At 41.6% G+C, this 19,801-nt stretch overlaps 1 long non-coding RNA gene across 1 annotated transcript; it reads right to left on the reverse strand.

The window, feature by feature from the left end:
* Positions 1-15,124: 15,124 nt before the first annotated feature.
* LOC306939780 lies at positions 15,125-19,482 on the reverse strand. Its single transcript, XR_013791927.1, has 5 exons — positions 19,240-19,482; positions 18,486-18,548; positions 18,133-18,208; positions 17,706-17,773; positions 15,125-17,623 (listed from the first exon to the last, which is right to left on the reverse strand). It is a non-coding gene; the product is annotated as an uncharacterized lncRNA (long non-coding RNA).
* Positions 19,483-19,801: the final 319 nt, after the last annotated feature.

Raw genomic sequence — 19,801 nt, forward strand, 5'->3', positions numbered from 1 at the left:
TTTAAACAAGTTACATGGTATGACTTTAAATTATTTGTATTTTTTTTCCCCAGTTGATTGGTTAGCTTGTATTGGACAAAGGTCATGAGTGCTAGAGGAATATGTTTCGCTATAGTTCCGGTGGTTAAATGCCGGTAAAGATAACCACTGTTGCTGTTTATATGTGGCCTAAAACGTAACAATTGCCATCTTGGCTCAAAGTTGCTCCAAAAAAAAAAGCATAATTAAATCCGCAAATTGATTCAAATCCAGCTCCCTCGCTCCTGTTGTTTATTATTATGTCCAACATGTGGTAACATGGTCTCAATATAGGGTTGGGATCCTTTAGGGTTTTAACGATTTCAGTTCCTTAATGACTCCCTCTTAACAGTCCGATTCCTGAACCCATTTAGGCCCGACGTCGAAATTAAAAAAAAGTCTTCTGAAAGAATATATATTCAAAGATTTGTGCCGCATTTTCACGATTTTTCAAAAATAGCAGACCTACAAGTTCGTAGCGCGCCACTCGGTGGCGCGCTATGAGCTTGTAGATCTGCTATTTTTCAATAGCTAAAGTATAACATAATGCTTAGTTAAAACACCAACAGGGGTTCCCGCCCCAAAATGGGTTAATGGTTCCTAACAATTCCTATATATATATATAAAACTATATAATTTTGGCCTTCATTATATAATTTCCAATATACACATTCAATCATAGTATTGCATTAACCCATTTAGACCTGAGCACGATTCTACAAAATGTCTTCTAATTCATGACGGTTTTCTGGAAAACCTATGTTTCTATATCAGTGGTGCTCAACTTTTTTTTCATGTCAAGGACCCCAAAACGTATATGTAATTGGCTGCCGCCGACCCCCATCTGAAAATGTGTTATTCCAGGAACCCCTCAGAAGCAAAGATATGAGTTAAAAGCGTTCGCTCTGAAAGAATATATATTCAAAGATTTGCAACACATTTTCAAGATTTTTCAAAAATAGCAGACCTACAAGCTATGAGCTTGTAGATCTGCTATTTTTCAATAGCTAAGGTATAACAATGCTTTAAAACACCAAAAGGGGTTCCTGCCCAAAATGGGTTTAATACATGCTATTGAAGTGGTTCTCAAAGTGACCCTCTCTGGGTGACTTGAGGGGGTTCCAAATGGACCCTTACAGTTACAGTATGTAACTCAAGAGTGTACGGGTCCATTTGGTTCCATGTTGTATACTCAGTTATGGTGGTCCTTGAAATTAAAAAGTTGAAGAACCACTTGTATTGTAATTGTAATAGCAGACGTGAAGTCCACATACCAGCTCTCCAAAGCCAAATTCAAATACCCTAAATCTCGGGCCACTCGCTCACTCACAACTCGTTCACTCATACTCGCTCACTCACACTCGTTCGCTCACTCATACTCGCTCACTCACACTCGCTCACTCCAGCATGGCGGTGTTACGGTTAAATCGGTGACCTGATGAAATGTGTGACAATCGTGTAGACAATCACATAATGTCAGTGTACGAACGTAAATCATTGCGGTTTGTTTATTAGCAGAGTTCAACTTAGCGGTATTATCAGGACACATATTTAAAGACCTCCATTGTATGTTATGTGAAGTCCAGAAGATGGTCACATATTTTGGCAGCTCACCAACTTGACTGTAACACCACCATGCCTGAGTGAGCGAGTGTGATTGAGCAAGTGGCCGAGATTTGGGGTATTGGAATTTGGCTAATGTGTGATTAAAAACCGGTTCCGGGAAGCGGTTCCAACCAAGTGTAATGGAACAGATTCTGTTTACTCAATGTCGGATCCGCTTCCGGATCCGGATCCCCCAGGCCTAGTCTGAACGTCCAGTTTTTATACTGATGTAGCAGTCCATTTGGTTAACTGTCTTTTGCTCTCTGGCAGGGTGTACTGTATGTAGGATAGTACTTGATACTAGCATGGGATATATTGTTGTACCCTCGGAGCTCCACATGGGGGTGCCATATTTATGCTGAAGTCCAGTAATGCTTAACCATTTTGCAAATCTTAACACTTTTTCAATGTAGTGTCCCTGTTCTTGCCACGGCATTATAGGTGAAAATCTTAAATAATAAGAAGAAGCTAAAGAAATGCTTATTATACTATTTCAAGGGGGGGGGGGATAATTTGCTTTAAGTAGTTATATTATATCTATATTTAAGTGATTAATCACTTCATTTGATAATCACATTATCTAAAAAATAATGAAAGTAACGGATCTAAAAGCTCGGAGCACATTTTCAAAACGCTGTTTTGAAAATGTTGCAAAATGTTTTTGAACTCTTCATTTTCACCTGTAATGACATCATATGACCAAAATAGGGACACCGCCAGCGTTCAAAGTGCTTGAAGTGCAACCTTGAACTGACATGACATGTACAGTATAGTTGTTCATTGTACTCTATACTACTTGTCTATTAAAAGTTGTTTACTTTACTCGGTTGCATGTCATGTAGTCATGTTGTTTTTGACCATCGTCGGCCATAAGCACATGTACTCTGTATGTTCCATTGTTGGTCTGGTGTCTGTGTTTTAAAACAAAATGTGAGACGCCAGAGAGGTTTAATAACAAAATAATAGGAAATGTTATAGGCCTTCCGGTGAGTCCGGTCAAATATGAGCTCAGGTCTTTTAATAGCAACTTAAGGAGGCCTATTAGGTCGCTAATGCCATCCCATCCCGTCCCACTGTCCCACACAAGCAATACCTCTGTCCCTCATGTGGCAGCGGTGGCCGAACGGTTTGTGGAGCGGTCTTGATACCGGAAGGTCGCCAGTTCATATCCCCGTACCGGCACGTTAAAATTACCACCGCTGAAGTGCCCTTGAGCAAGGCATTGAACCACTACCATGAAATGTTCTATGAGCAGAGCCTGGCTGTAAACAAGTATCTGATGCTTAGTCCAGTTACCCTGGGTAAATATAGTAACTTTGCTTTGCTTTGCTCAAACTAACGGTTTGGATCTGGTCACCTCATCTACAGCACAAGCTCTGTTTGGTCATAGGGCATTAAGCAACTAGTCGACTATTCAACTAGTCGACTAGTAAATCCACTAGTCGGCCGTGTTGGTACTAGTTGACTAGTTGATAGTCAACTAGTTTTTTTCCCCAGATTTTGTAGGCCTCAAGATCAGGTAGATTATAGTCACCAATGTACACAGTTTTTAAATGTACAAATATTTATTTCCAAAAAAATAATTAGGTAGTTAAACAAACAACTAGTCGACTAGTAAACTAGTCAACTAGTAAAAATGACTAGAAGTGAATGCCCTAAGTCATACTGTATTACACACACACAGTACAGAAAGGCTGTTTGGTTTTGTAGCAAAGTTCCAGTCTGCATAGCTGTATTATTGTGTATACCTCTACTGTATGTCTGTTCTTGCTTAATATAAATCACTCTGGATTAAGAGCGTCTGCTAAATGCCTAAATTGTATTAGAGAAGGCCATGGTCTACATCAGTGGTTTTCAACGCTTTTCATGTCAAGGCCCATTCCATTATTTTCATGTCAAGGCCCATTCCATTATTTTCATGTCAAGGCCCATTCCATTATTTTCATGTCAAGGCCCATTCCATTATTTTCATGTCAAGGCCCATTCCATTATTTTCATGTCAAGGCCCATTCCATTATTTTCATGTCAAGGCCCATTCCATTATTTTCATGTCAAGGCCCATTCCATTATTTTCATGTCAAGGCCCATTCCATTATTTTCATGTCAAGGCCCATTCCATTATTTTCATGTCAAGGCCCATTCCATTATTTTCATGTCAAGGCCCCTTCCATTCTTTTTTCGGCAATTGAGCCACGGACCATTTGATGAGATTTAGCCTCTCGGACCCAAAATGTAAGATTTTGTCCACAATTCCATGCTGTATTGATGTTGTACCATTAGGAGAGATAATAGGAAAGACAATTCTTCTACATTCTCTCTAACTATTTAGACGTCTTGTAAATTAAGTAATGCAGATGGGCCTGTACAGGTCCATTTGGTTTCATTTTATGCTCTCAAGAGTTAAAGATCTATAAGGGTCCATTTGGTTACTCTCCATCATTTAGCTGCAGACCACCTGGAATCCCATCAAGGACCACTGGTTGAAAACCACTGGTCTACACAACTACATAATATGGAAAAGTGCTATATTATATTCATTCTACGCACGAGGAAAAGACCTCCGCTAGGTGGCGCTACTTACGAGTAAATGAACGGGGAAGTGACAGTTCAGCTGCTGATGAAGCGTTTGGAATATCTATGGTTTGGAAATCTCAGAGGCGACAGTCTGGTAACGCGAGACTATACGCAAGTCAAGCAATTGAAGCCAGCCTCTAATTTACTTACTTACTTACTCTAATTTAATTTGGCAGAGGAGGACGTCGTCGTCAGGACGAACTTCATCATTAGAAATAAGCATGGCAGAAGACGGACGTCAACGGTCAAGCATCAGCCAAAGGTAAATGTAGACTTTTAATATAAATATATGTTTCCAGCCACTTCAATCGCTTACATTTGCTAGTAAAACTACTAGTAGGCTACCGTGCGTATTGTGAAATGCAGTTTGTAGCACGCGACTACGGGAATAACTCGCCCGGCCTTTACCAACTCGGAACAGCGCCGCCTGGTATTCCTAAAGTAACCTAAATAAATTATGCTTAAACGGTTAAACCTAACCTTATTCATACCCTTAACCTCAGTAAAACTATGCCTAAACCTAACCCTATTCCTAAAATTATGTCTAACCCTAAACGTATTTCTAACCTTATTCTCAGTAAAACAAATTAAAGAATACAAGAACCGCCGCACCGAGCGGTCGGCGACGGCGTGGTCGGCGGAAAAAAGCTGGGGCGAGATGGAATTGGGACGACCATACCCGTTACCATTTAGTATTTTCCTCCCTATCTGAAATCTGAAATTATACAGATTTATTTGATTGTAGTCGATCTCTATATACTCTATATGACACATAGACGGTGACTGACTGCTTAATTGAATTAATGTAGGACCTTCTAGCAGTTAATTTTGTTTTATTAAACACGTGTCCAACACGTAGCCCATGTTTTGTAATGGCATCATCATGCTATGCCCGTGGATATACAGTAGCCCAAGATTTAGACTCTCGTGGAGTCTAAATATTGGGCTAGATATACAAAGTGAACTTAACAATGATAAATTAATATGATATTAAATACTGTGATGTGCGTGTGTGAACACGGACTCATCAATGACGCCACACAGGCAGGTGTGGTAAACTAACGGGGACACAGTGATTACATGCATTGAATTCAGGTGGTGACTAATAGGACGCCAGTATATGAATTAATGAATGAATATTTTATTTTCGTGTCCGGACAATTTCTTGACCCATATCCCACATGGGATTATCATGCAGACACAGCAATTTAAAACAATAACAAAAAAATAAAAAAGAACATACAGCAGCCAGCAACTCATTCAGATTACAGACAGTAGTGTAGTAGTAAACCCTCACAGACCTGTAGGCCTACATGAAATATATAACCAATCTGTAAAACCAGTTATACGTTCATAATGCACTTCAACCTTAAAAGCGTTACGCACGTTTGTGCGTCGTCGGAGCGCACGTAAAGCAGGCAGCACTCTGGGTAGTGAGGCTGAGCTAGCTGTCATGAGTCAGCAGGAGGGGGGACTACACCTGCGGTCTCCTGTGAACTATGAACTTTGCTCACATTGCTCCCCCGATCTCAAGGTTCAAGGTCCTTATTTTGTCTCCCGAGGGAGACATTTGTCTTGGACCCCAAGGACCCGCCCTGCAGCATACAGATACAATACAATACAATTTAAAAAAAAAGAAAAAAAAGCACACAGTGGCCTCAGTTTAATACATGCACAAAATGTATTCAGAATTAATTCATTCATTCCGAACAGAGATTCATACCCAACTGTTTACATGGAACCTGAATACAAGTAGTAATAATAATAATAAACTTTATTTATAGAGCACCTTTCATGACACAAGTGCAGCGCAAAGTGCTTTACAAGACAAAAAAGTACAAAGTATATAAAACTAAAAATATCAAACAACATAACAATCAAGGCACAATCAAATTACAAAAAAAATGCCAAAAACAGCAAACATAAAAATAAAAATAAATGCTAAAACATCAACCAACATCACAATCAGGGTCACAATCAGAGCAAGATCAGTGAGAGCATGGGACAGAGGTGTGATGAAAAAAATGCATAAAAAGACAATGAAATGGGTAAAACAGTGAGTCAACAAAAAACAAAACAAAAACAAAATTAAAATCAAAGGACGAAAAGAGTAAAAAAGTGGGTCTTAAGCTGTTTTTTAAAAACATCTATGGGAGGGTGCCAGTCTAAGGTGCATTGGAAGTTTATTCCAGGCGGTCGGCCCGTGGAAGGAGAACGCTTATTCCTATTCCTCAATGACCAAAGCATTCATTCAGAATATAACTTTGGACTATAGAGATGGCCAACCCATAACCGCTATCCCTTAAGAAATGAATAAACACTAACAGCTATTAACTGATAAAATAAATATATATTTTGAAGCGCAGTCCCTGAAACCACACACGACCTCCACCCAAAACAACCCAGAACTAAAAAAAACACAGCATCCATACACCCATATACTGCAATTGGCAATGGCACTGTAATTCGCAGATGGGTAAAATAGCACATTTCTGCCACATAAAATGTCTCCAAATGGCCATCCCTGCTTGGACATGCAGGGCATAAAGCACTATAGTCTACTAAGGGCAGACATGTGTAAAATAAATAATATATTCCAAACTCCCAGTAGCATTCGGAAAATAAAGTGTTTATATGGTGATCTATACCGATTCAAACGGTATAGATACCACCCCTCCAGACCGGAATGAAAATTAATTCGTAATGGGATATTCTATTCCAATTGAGGTGTTTACATGAGCATTTTTATTCTGATGACTGGAATGAATCCATTCATTCCGAATGAATTTCTGCATGTAAACGGGGCCTGTGACCCGTTCAACATTAAAATACCACACACCACCATACCTAGTGCAAAAGAGGGGAAGAACATCACCTCAAAACCTTCGACCCCCCCCTGTCTGCCCTCTGCGATCTGTGCGAGCAGAGAAGCCGCACAGAGAAGGACCGCACGTCACGTCGTCCAGCACACATCTCCCCGGGGAGTTGGACGGCGTCCAAACTTATTGCTTATGCTTATTAACTACACAAGACTCTGTTAAACTCACAAATTCAGACTTAATTTACATTCATTGCTAAGACAAGACCACATACAGTCATATTGGAATATAACTGGAGTAAGTGAATACTAAATGAAGTATAAAATCTGCCCGGTTCTTAGCATCTTGTAGTATTTAACCCTTTTATCATATTTGCAGGTGATGAGGAATCTATGAAGCTGCAGGACTACGTCGACACGGAGGGCCTGGTGGAGTTCTGTTTTCAGGAAAAGGAAAAGGTTGATTCTCACCGTGGTGGTGCCATCCGCCTCACTGAAGCAGACTGTAAAGTTGGCCTCCAGCACCACAAGGTGCTGAAGTATGAAATGCCTGGCTTCACCACAACTGCTCAGATCGAACTGAGTTACACAAATATAAGTTTTGAGGAAGCAACTGCTGTTGGAGAAGGAAAGATGTGGGTCGGGTGGATCCAATGCGTCTTGGAGGCTGACATCTTGGCCACATATCAGGATGGGCAAGGGTAAGTGTTGTGACATAATATGGGCCCTATTTAGTAAAAACAACAAAAAACGTTTTTTTAAATTGCTGGATTAAACTAAATTAAAGAAAGACGAGTTTCCTCGTTTTGGCACAGGCGGGTCGTGGAGAGAAGAACGAGGTACCGCGTTCTTGGCATACTTTCGGTTAAGAGCTTCACTATGCGTTATCCCCAGTGCTATTGTACGCTCGGCTCTCTCCTTGCCCATTATTGTAAATCGATTGCGTGCACAAGCCTGGTTGATTATTGTCGTTAATCTCTGTCTGTCCTGCTCACTCTCTCTGCCCGCTACAGCTGTAATTTTCTGTTGCCCGTCGGCAAGCCAGCACTTGATTCCCGCCTGGACTGCACTCCCTGGTTGGGCTTTGTTCTAAAATCGTGGCGCTCGAGACATCAACGTACACTGTCCAGTGTTTGGATCTACCCAGTGACCAGTTTGACCTCTGCATGCCCAACTTCAAAGACGGCTCTCACTCCACCAACAACAACAACAGGTCAACACATTTCAGTTCCTTCCCTTTTGTAGTAGGCTGACATCAAAGTGTTACTTGACAACTTAACTCTGTTGAGTTGAGTTTTCTAATTTTGTCATGGCTTGCTTGGCACAGTCTCAGAGAGAGAGAGAGAGAGAGAGGGTGGAGAGAGAGAGAGAGAGAGGGTGGAGAGAGAGAGAGAGGGTGGAGAGAGAGAGACAGAGACATAGACAACGCATTACTGAGAGAGAGCGATAGAGAGAGCGAGAGAGAGACATAAACAATATACACAACCGGCTGCTATAGCTACACGCACGCGCACTGAGAACAGACTGAGCAGTGTTTACAACTTCTGTTATGACGTGGAAACGTGCGCGCGCCTGTCAGTCTACACACACACACACACACACACACACACACACACACACGCGCGCGCGTGCGTATACTGTCTGAGACGAGAGACTGTAAAGTTTTGTTGTGACGTAGAAACGTGCGTGCGCGTGTCAGTCCATTTCATCATGTGTGTTTTACTGTGTTTCCTCCAACAGATTCCTCTCCTCTGTCGTTGGATCCAAACACAGCGGCCAGATTCCTCCTCCTGTCAGAGAACAACAGGAAGGTGACTCTGACAGCTGTAGACCAACATTATGGAGACCATCCTCTAAGATTCACCCTTTACGCTAATGTGTTGAGTAAAGAATGTATATCTGACCCTCGTTACTATGAAGTGGAATGGAGTGGAGAGTATGTTGATATAGCAGTCTGTCAGGATGACGTCAACAGAAAGGATGTGGGTCTATCACGCTTTGGACTCACTCCTCAGTCATGGATGTTATGGTACTCTGATAGTAATAAATGCTACGTGTTCTTTCACAACAGCATTCAGACTGAAGTGTCAGGACCGGTTTCCTCCACAGGGGGGAGCCACAGGGTGGGGGTGTATGTAGATCCCCCAGCAGGTGTTCTGTGTTTCTATGATGTGTGTGGAAACACAATGAGTCTCCTTCACACAGAGAGGACGACCTTCACACGCCCCCTGTATGCAGGGATAGGTGTTTATAATGCTACTACAGCAGATGTCTGTAAGATCTGGTGAACATTAACCTGTTAAACCCTCTATACAGCTGACCGCCCCCCCCCTCCCCTCCCCTCTCTATACACCAAATCTCTTCACCAGAAATAACCTTAATTCACTGAGGAAAACAGACTAAAAACTATATGATGACTAAAACTACGACTAAATTAAATATCAACAAATACAAACTAGACTAAAACGTCAGGGAGGCACTAGTGGAGATCAGAGAAGTCATTATGTTTAGCTGCAGTGCAACGCATTGTGAGCTTGTAGATCTGCTATTTTCAGAGTGCAGCCAAGTGTTAAATTAGGCATTAAGACGCCATGAAGGCAACGCCAGAATACGTTTTAGTCGACTAAATCAGCTGTAGAATCAGTCTATTCAAATTATATTATAGTCGATACTTTTTGAATCAATGTGTTTATGAATACATAACTTCAATAGATTGTATTATAATCTATACTTAGTCAATACATTGTTGTCATCATAAACAGTAGATTAATAGTTGTATTGTCATAATTGCTTCTCATTATAAACACTATAATGTAACACTTATATTTTAATATTTTGTTCTGCAAGTAAATCACTGCTGATGTTCTGTGTGATTGTCCGTTGTCACCACAAGGTGGCAGCAAAGCCTACATGTTGTCTATTCTGTCCACACGCTGTATTGATTAGGATAGATACTGTATCAGGCAAGATGAATACAAATAAAGATTACTCTACATTCTCTAATTGTGTAGATTTATTGTGAATTACAGTAGTATTTAACCCTTTTATCATATTTGCAGGTGATTTGGTGAGTGAACTGCTGGACTACGTCGACACGGAGGGCCTGTTGAAGATCTGTGGTCTGAAAATGCTTCATTGTGGCATCCGCTGCACTATACAAATTTGCAAAGTTGGCTCCATTAGCCACAGGCTAATGTCGAAGCAACTAAATTTGCAAAGTTGGCTCCATTAGCCACAGGCTAATGTCGAAGCAACTAAATTTGCAAAGTTGGCTCCATTAGCCACAGGCTAATGTCGAAGCAACTGCTCAGTTCAGTGTGAAGTTCAACAATCTATCTGCGGAGGAAACCTTTGCTATTGAAGAGGGCAAGATAATGGTGGTGTGGATCCAATGCGTCTCCAAGGCTGACATCTTGGCCACGTTATGCCAAACGTAAGTGTTGTGACATAATATAGGCCCTATTTTATTCTAGTCAGAGTGTAGAGTAGTGTACTCAAAGGAGCTGTACTGTGGAGCTGGCCGCAAGTGCGCTCACTGCGGTGCGGGGTGGAACCGCAGTGAGCAGACAAGCTGGCAGAGGGTAGAACGCACATTGAAAAAATGATAGTGCTGACGGGGGGGGGGGGGGGGGGGGGGCAAGACCACATACAGTCATATTGGAATATAACTGGAGTAAGTGAATACTAAATGAAGTATAAAATCTGCCCGGTTCTTAGCATCTTGTAGTATTTAACCCTTTTATCATATTTGCAGGTGATGAGGAATCTATGACACTGCAGGACTACGTCGACACGGAGGGCCTGGTGGAGTTCTGTTTTCAGGAAAAGGAAAAGGTTGATTCTCACCGTGGTGGTGCCATCCGCTTCACTGAAGCAAGGTGTAAAGTTGGCCTTCAGTACCACAAGGTGATGAAGTACGAATTGCCTGGCTTCAGCACAACTGCTCGGATCAAACTGAGTTACGAAAACATAAATCGTGAGGAAGAAACCATGTGTTAACAATCCACTTAGTATTATTAAACACATTTCTTACATGTAGTCCATGTTTTGTAATTACATCATCATGCTATTATTATGTCCATGGGTATACAGAGTGAACTTAACAATTATAAATTAATATGATAATACCTTTTATATAATCACCAACATGAATGTTATTTAAAGCTAGGTAGAGTAGTGGGGTGAGATGGAAAAGGGGTGACTGTACCCGTTACCATTCTGAATGCAAACTGTTCTTCAACCCCTCTCTCTCTCTGCAGGAAGTACAGGTGTTTGTATAGAGACCTGTACGATGGAACAGTCACTCACGTCAATGACTCAGCAGAGTCGAGTTTTGGCTGGAACAACCAAGACTACGTTTACAACTGGCACTGTTTCCGTGAGACAAAAGCTCCCATGAAATGTACCATCGGCCACCACGACGCCCCAAAAGGACATTGGCCCTGGATTCTACCCACGGGGGAAGAGCTGACCAGTTTTGGCAGGAGCAATACGTTTGACACCTGGCTGGTGGCCAGAAATAACAACCTGCAGGTAGGGCTGTAGTGCAGTGTAGTCTGACCGCTCTATGTCGGTCCAAAACTGTTACTTTTCAAGATTCAAATACGGCAGATATATCAGATCTACCAGCCCAGAACACGTTTCGAACTTGTAGATCTGCTACTTTTGATGCCTTTGTGTGTGTAACGCTATAGTGTGAACGATATATCAGTGATGTGAACAGGTTTTCAATGTAAGAGTGACTGTACCCGTTACCATTCTGAATGCAAACTGACAAAATCTCTCTCTCTCTCTCTAGGATCCAAAGTAGGCAGATGTACTATCATCTGGCAAAACGGAACGTCACTCACATCAATGACTCGGCTGAGTTTAGTTATGGCTGGAACAATCAACACTTCGTGCACAACTGGTACCGTCTCCGTACCCCACGATATGCCATGAATTATCCCATCAGCCTCCACGACGCCCCAAGAGGGCATTGGCCCTGGACGCTGAACAACGGGAAAGAGTTGACCACATTTGAGAGGCGCAATAGGTTTGACTCCTGGCTGGTGGCCAGAAACAACAACCTTCAGGTAGGGCTGTAGTGCAGTGTAGTCTGACCGCTCTATTTCTGTCAAACTATTACTTTTCAAGATTCAAATTCAAAAACGGCATATATCAGATCTACAAGCCCAGAACATGTTTCGAACTTGTAGATCTGCTACTTTTGATGCTTTTGTGTGCAACGCTATAGTGTGAACAGGTTTTCAATGTAATGAGTCCCAGGATGCAGGGATGGTCTTTTAGAATGAGTCCCACTTCAACTTCTGTTGTTTTCAGGAAAAGGAAAAGGTTGATTCTCACCGTAGTGGTGCCATCCGCTTCACTGAAGAAAGGTGTAAAGTTGGCCTCCAGTACCACAAGGTGATGAAGTACGAATTGCCTGGCTTCAGCACAACTGCTCGGATCAAACTTGAGTTACGAAAACATAAATCGTGAGGAAGAAACTGCTATTCGAGATGGCAAGATGTGGGTCGGGTGGATCCAATGTGTCTTGGAGGCTGACATCTTGGCCACGTATCAGGATGGGCAAGCGTGTTGTGACATAATATGGGCCCTATTTTGCACCCAAGTTGCACTACCCACTATTTGGGTAATAAAACCAACCACCATCGCCTTTCATCGGTTCCATTGTGGTCGTGGCATCGTGACATCCGCTGCACTATACAAATTTGCAAAGTTGGCTCGATTAGCCACAGGCTAATGTCGAAGCAACTGCTCAGTTCAGTGTGAAGTTCAACAATCTATCTGCGGAGGAAACCTTTGCTATTGAAGAGGGCAAGATAATGGTGGGGTGGATCCAATGCGTCTCGAAGGCTGACATCTGGGCCCAGTATCAGGGTGGGCCCAGTCAAACAACTCGAAGATGCCGCTCCAGGTAATTTATATGTATTAATCCGTATACATTACTTTACATACTGTACATTTTCTGTATTTATTCTCTCATTAGTGCACTTATGGCTAGACGCCACCCTTCATTTCATTGTCAAAGTATTTGCAATTGCATACTCTGCGCAGTGACAATAACTTGAATCTAATCACGTTACAATTATTTTACCATGTCGGACACGTTGGTTCAGAGTTGTTCTAGTTTTTTAGTTGATTTGATTTGTTTGTTGCATATTTGCAGGTGATGATGAGGAACCTGTGATAAAACTGCTGGACTACATCGACACGGAGGGCCTGTTGAAGATCTGTGATCTGAAAATCCCTGCTTGTAGACGTGGTGATGGCATCCGCTGCACTATCCAAACGTGCAAAGTTGGTTGTCATACCCACAAGCTAATGGAGTATAAATTGCAAGAGCCTGGCTTCGAAGCAACTGCCAAGTTCAGTGTGAAGTTCAAGGATATATCTGCGGAGGAAGCCTCTGCTATTGCAGAGGACATGGTTAAGGTGGGGTGGATTCAATGCGTCTCGAAGGCTGACATCAACACCGAGTTGCTATCTTCTGACACTTGTCTTATCCCTAAAAGACTTTATAACTGAAATTAACAGATTTCTTTGGTTGACTTTTTCTCACTGCACTGAAGGATGGAGACCAACCAGAAAAGCAAGAAGAGACTAAAGGGAACATTTCTAAAAAGATAAAGCTGACTGAGCTGGCCCTGGGGCACCATCAGATGCTGTTTGTCAACACAAACATGTTTTTTCAAGGTAAATTCCTCAAATAAGAATGTTTCACGGAACAAATTCAAACGTTGTATTAACTCTCATCAAACTTAATCAAAATAAATGCTAACACGGCACATTTTTCTTTAATTTTCAGATTAAGTCCCCAATGCCCCAATGGAACTTCTGGAAAATTGATTCTAGTGAAATAACAGAGAAGATCGTGCGTCGCCACTTCCATGGAATTCAGGAATTGTTCCCTGAGTTGTTCCCTACACAGCTCTCAACAGCTTTGCAGGCTGCAGCTTCAGAGAGTGAACAGTAGATGACTCCATTTGTTGGAAATCTACTAATTTTACTCCATTTTTAAATTTTGCTTAATACATATTTTTTTAATAAAAGCATCCAAAGCATTTTCTTGTATTCATTTGTTTGCTGAGAGCATGTACAGTATTTGAAGAAAAATCTTTTTCCAGTTGCAGTAGCAGGGGTGTGCACATCATTGAAATCAGTCTGATTTAAATGTATTATAGTCTACTGTATATAGAGTCATGGCCACAGATTGAATGCGGCTGATTTAAATGTAGAAGTATCTAGATAAATAGATACACAATTCAAATCGATTTGGTTTGTTAAAGAACTGGAGAGATGGGGAGACATACTGAACAATCACTCGCAATCTATTAGGATATAGAGGCAGTCAGAGCTTAATTTCACTTTTCTCCCCACAACATTTTGTTAAAGTATATCACTCACAGCACCTAATTGGACATGAATGCATAGTTGCATACAAGGGTCGTCCGAGGATCCATGGGTCAGTGGTTCGAATCCCGGCTCCTCCTGTCTACATGTCGAAGTGTCCTTGGGCAAGACACTGAACAATACATTGCAGCGCCTCCAAGTACGCCTCAGGCTTGGGGGGGGGGGTGATGATGGCAGGGTGTGCCTGCAGCCGTAAGGTTTCAGGTTAAAACCTAAAATAGGTTTTGTTTTTGGGAGTCTGAAGTCGTGATTGTTTGTATTTGCTGGTTTAATTCTGTTCTTTTTGCTGATGTCTGGCCCCTGATTTAAAGCTGTCAAGTTGATGCTCAATAAAGAAATGTTTGTAATTGTGATCTAATCATCAACTGTTTGTCACCATTTATTTTTTTTGTCCTTTGTAGAGTAGTGTACTCAAAGGAGCTGTACTGTGGAGCTGGCCGCAAGTGCGCTCACTGTGGTGCGGGGTGGAACCGCACCAGACAAGCTGGCAGAGGGTAGAACGCACATTGAAAAAATGATAGTGCTGACTGGGTGATGACCACGATAAGTCACCATGCCACCCGTTTTGATTTCCCCAGTATAGAAACACTTCTTGCCATCTTAGCTCTTAAATATGAAATATGGGGTTTTGTGGTGTAGTATCACACCAAGACATTTTATTTCATATACTCTCTGTATTTACATTATCTATCGTCACATTTGCATGTTTCAATTTTGCGATTTCCAAAAAACAAATTTGTTTTACTCAAATTCACTGTTTCAATTTGTTAATTTCATACTAGCATGGGATATATTGTTGTACCCTCGGAGCTCCACATGGGGGTGCCATATTCATGCTGAAGTACCTTGGCTTTTGGTTGGACTAGCAGAAATCTCAGGTCTGTATGACAGTAGTGATGAACCACAACACTGGCTCATTTACATGCAGAAATTCAGTCGGAATGAATATTCATTCCAGTCATCAGAATAAAAATGCTCATGTAAACACCTCAATTGGAATAGAATATCCGTTAGATCACCGTATAAACACTTTATTCCGAAAGCTACTGGGAGTTTGGAATACATGTATTATTTTACAAATGTCTGCCCTTAGTAGACTATAGTGCTTTTTGCCCATGTCCAAGCAGGGATGGCCATTTGGAGACATTTTATGCGTGCAGAAACGCGCTATTTTACCCATTTAAAAAAAGACATACACATAATAAAATGTGCCATTTACAAACCCATCGTCGAATTACAGTGCCATTGCCAATTGCAGTGTATGGGTGAAACATGGAACCGTGTCCCAGTCCACATGGGACAGGGGGAATTGGCGTGAGTTGTTAATGTGAACACATGCACACTTTCCCAGAAAGTCCCTAAACAATTCCTGGTAGGTAAACTCAACGATGCGTTGAGTTTTCTGTAAATTCTGTGTGACGGCTGAATTAACGTGCACTCGTCAATAGTGGCACGTAATTATCAAATAGCTCTCTGTGGTGACCGACGAGTGCCGTCCAACAGTGGGTCGGACTCGTAAGAGCCACACGCAAACTCAACTGGCCAGTTGCGCCTTTAGCTTTATGTTTTCTTTAAAATGGGCTTCTGTAGCACACGTATCGCCGAGGTTACTTTTAGTTTCTTAGAAAACTAGTTGTTCCTATTGTCACTATTTGTATTCTAATATCTTGAGTTAATTCTTTCTTTCCCTTTTCTCAAATCAAAAACAGAATGAACAACCATATATCACAATTTGAATCATGAAAATAAAATGCAACATAATATGTTATAGCCTATTTGAATCAGGTTATAGTTCAAATCAATTGTTCTGTATCAAAACGTAGTGTATGTAACACTGTAACTCAGTCCTTGTTCAGTTCCAAAAACAAATGAACAGTGACTCTGTAGTTGTCTCCACCAGGCCGAAGGCATGGGGAGTTGTCTCCACCAGGCCGAAGGCATGGGGAGAGAGTATGTTTTGCACTCCGTCCATGCGTGTGTGTGTGTGTCCGTCCTTTGTTCCGTCCGTCCGTTACCAGCTAATCCCCGATCCATGCCAAACTTTGCACACACACTCCCTGGATGCCAACGACAAACCTCTACCCCAAATATTCCTCAACGGCCTGTTATAGCGCCACCATGAGGCCGATTTAGGCAAAACACATTTCTGTAGATTAGCCTACTCGTACACATTTAAAAAAAAATCATACATCCATCACACAATTCAGTATACCATCTCCATAGTCATGTGATCAACACGGATCTGCACCATTTCCCATCTTCCATCCTGATTGGCTAAGATTCGCTTCCAAAGCTCACATGATTGGTCCGTTCGAACAAAATGCCACAAATCACAAACAGTGTGCAATTTCCATGAAATTATACACGCACATTTCCACTAGGCCGAGGACGACATGCCACTAATTTCTTTCCAAATCAGCCTCATGGTGACGCTATAACAGGGCAATTCCTGTTTTTACCTATAACTGCATCGATCTGTGTACAACTTTGTATGCACACTCCCTAGAGGCCATGGAAAAAACATTTTCCCAGCATCCCTCCACATCTGCCGGTTATAGCGCCACCATGAGGCCGATTTCTGCACAGATTTCATCCAAATCTCATGCAAATCAGTATACATGATCTCTGTAGTCATGTGATCAAGACGAGTATGTTTGATTTCTCAGATTCTACACTGATTGGCTAAGATTGCCTTCCAAAGTTTTCAGAAGTTTTGTACAAAATGCTGCACATGTCCCGCTCATCCAGAATTCTATCCTCCTCAGAGATGCTATGAGTGATCTGGCTCTGCAATTCCTCAACAAAATGAAGAAAATTGTTGCAAACAAACAAACATGTTTATATCACTCCTAAACATTTTTCCAAACATCACACACACACTCCTATCCTCCTGGTGGACAGGTGGAGACCTGTGCCCAGAAGGGCACTTTTTCTAGTTCAGTTTGTGTCTTGGCACTTTGACTCAGTTCTCAAGGTGTGCCTTGACTCAATTCAATCCAAAAATAATAAAATAACAAATCAAGCTCCAACACTCCTACCGCTCTGGCAGTGAGTTACCCAGTGGCCTGTCACTGTGCAAAGTGGACCCCAGCACTGTAGGATGGTTCTTTGAATCACTGTCCGTGGGCTTCTAGCTCGCCATCCTGATGATCTCCAGCACTGTGTTGTTCCAACTGGGACAAAAAACCTGACCTGTACAACACAACAGATACTCAATTACTCAACTCATTGCTTCAGGTACTGTGAGTCAATTATCACTAGCTGCATTGTGTACCGTTTGATCTGCGTTGTGTTGTGGAATAATGACGTTCCAGACGACTTCGCTCTTGTTGACAGTTTAATCTGGTAAAATACACAGACGTATATGGTCAGCTTCTGTCTGTGTAACACACATAAGCAAAGCAAAGCAAAGTTCTTTGTTTACCCAGGGTGAATGGACTAAGCTCGAGATGCTTGTTACAGCCAGACCCTGCTCATAGAACATTTCATGGTAGGGGTTCAATGCCTTGCTCAAGGGCACTTCAGCGGTGGTAATTTTAACGTGCCGGTCCGGGGATTCGAACTGGCGACCTTTCCGATAACAAGACCGCTCCGCAAACCGTTCGGCCACCGCTGCCACGTCATGGGCATGTCTCATGTTAGACTGACACCATCATCAATAAACATACGATAGATTTCAAGGCAATAACAACACAATGTACCTGGTCCTGGTAAAATACACAGACGTATATCTGGTCAGCTTCTGTCTGTGTAACACGCCCAATCCTCAGCATACGCCTATAACAGAATTAGCAACGTGACCAAGAGCATGTTTTTATAAACAGTTTTGTATGGCAAGATAACTAACTGAAAACATCACTACTTCATGTTGGTACATTTAGCATGTTTAGAATAACCATGCAGTATTCATCACAGTATCACAGTAAACATACAGACTCTTGTTGAAAATATAGTGTGCTGAGGAACACATCTTACCATGGGCATGTCTCATGTTAGACTGACCCAATCAATAAACATACAACACAGATTTCAATGAAATAACAACACAATGTACCTGGTAAATACAGACGTATCTGGTCAGTTTCTGTCTGTGTAACACACCCAATCCTCAGCACGTCTATAACAGAATCAACAGTGTGACCAAGAGCATGTTTTTATAAAGAGTTTACAGTTTAGTATGTCAAAATAATGAATTGAAACATGTACAAAACATCACCACTTCATGTTGGTACATTTAGCATGTTTAGAACAACTAGTATTCATCACAGTAAACATACAGACTCTTGTTGAAAATGTTTGCATTGTTTGCATTTGTACAAGGTAAGAGTGATTTTGAGGCAGAAACGTAAACACGAGCCCTCTTAAAGGGGACCTAGTCGTTTAGACTCTCGTTGAGAGATTCGTCAGAATCGAAAAAAACCTCTACGAGTCTAAATGTTTGGGCTAGAAATGTCTCATGTTAGACTGACACCACTCTAAACGTGGACACCAGTCAATGAGGTGCCGCCCACTAACCAATAAGAAATGTCATTACTGATGGAGCAAGTGGAACCCACTAAACTCTTACATCTGCACAACTAGACCCAAATTGATGCTGATTACTACTGCCAGCAGCTCAGCACTCAGCAGGCTGTCCAGCAGCTGCCTTTATAATTGTACTCATGTTTTACCATGAACAAACCAACATGTTATCATCAAAACATACACAATATACTCTTAGTCATGAAATAATAGGCAAATCGCTGTCCATGTAAAAGTTCAATCACAACATCTAGTGCAATGAATCAATGAATTGTTTTTAAACTCACCAAAACACTCGGTCTGCACAAACTCAAAACAAACCGATCAGGTTCTGCTCCCAAGTCTGACCAAACACTTGACACAAGTGTGTGTCACTGTTTTAGGTTTTAAATCAAACGTTTCTTATCACAGGTTTCCTCTTTTTAATCAGTTTAGCAGCTTTCTGTTCTGACGTTGTCTGCTTCTGTGCAGCCACCACACACACACACAAGTAGGGTACTGTCGTTAAAGGGGAAGTCACCTCACCTGCCTGTCCCTTAAAGGGATGTTGTTGTTTTTTGTACACGTACAGTTTTACTGCTGACTCTAAACATTATGAAACCACTTCCATTTTAACCCTGATTTATCAATTTTGCTGTTATGAACTACATTTTAATGAACTGCTCATATTTATTTATTTCATATATTGTACACCCTGATTTCACATGTGGGTTACACATAGACCTAGAATGCCTGTGATCATTTAATTAACTTATGAAACAACAAGAGCCCTTCTAGGGCTAGGTTACACAGTGGTGATCACTTCATGGATGCATTTTATGACTTTTGCAGTCTGACCATCCATTTCGA

The sequence above is a fragment of the Electrona antarctica genome (assembly GCF_951216825.1).
Source record: "Electrona antarctica genome assembly, chromosome: 16".
In the NCBI taxonomy this organism is placed as follows: Eukaryota; Metazoa; Chordata; class Actinopteri; order Myctophiformes; family Myctophidae; genus Electrona; species Electrona antarctica.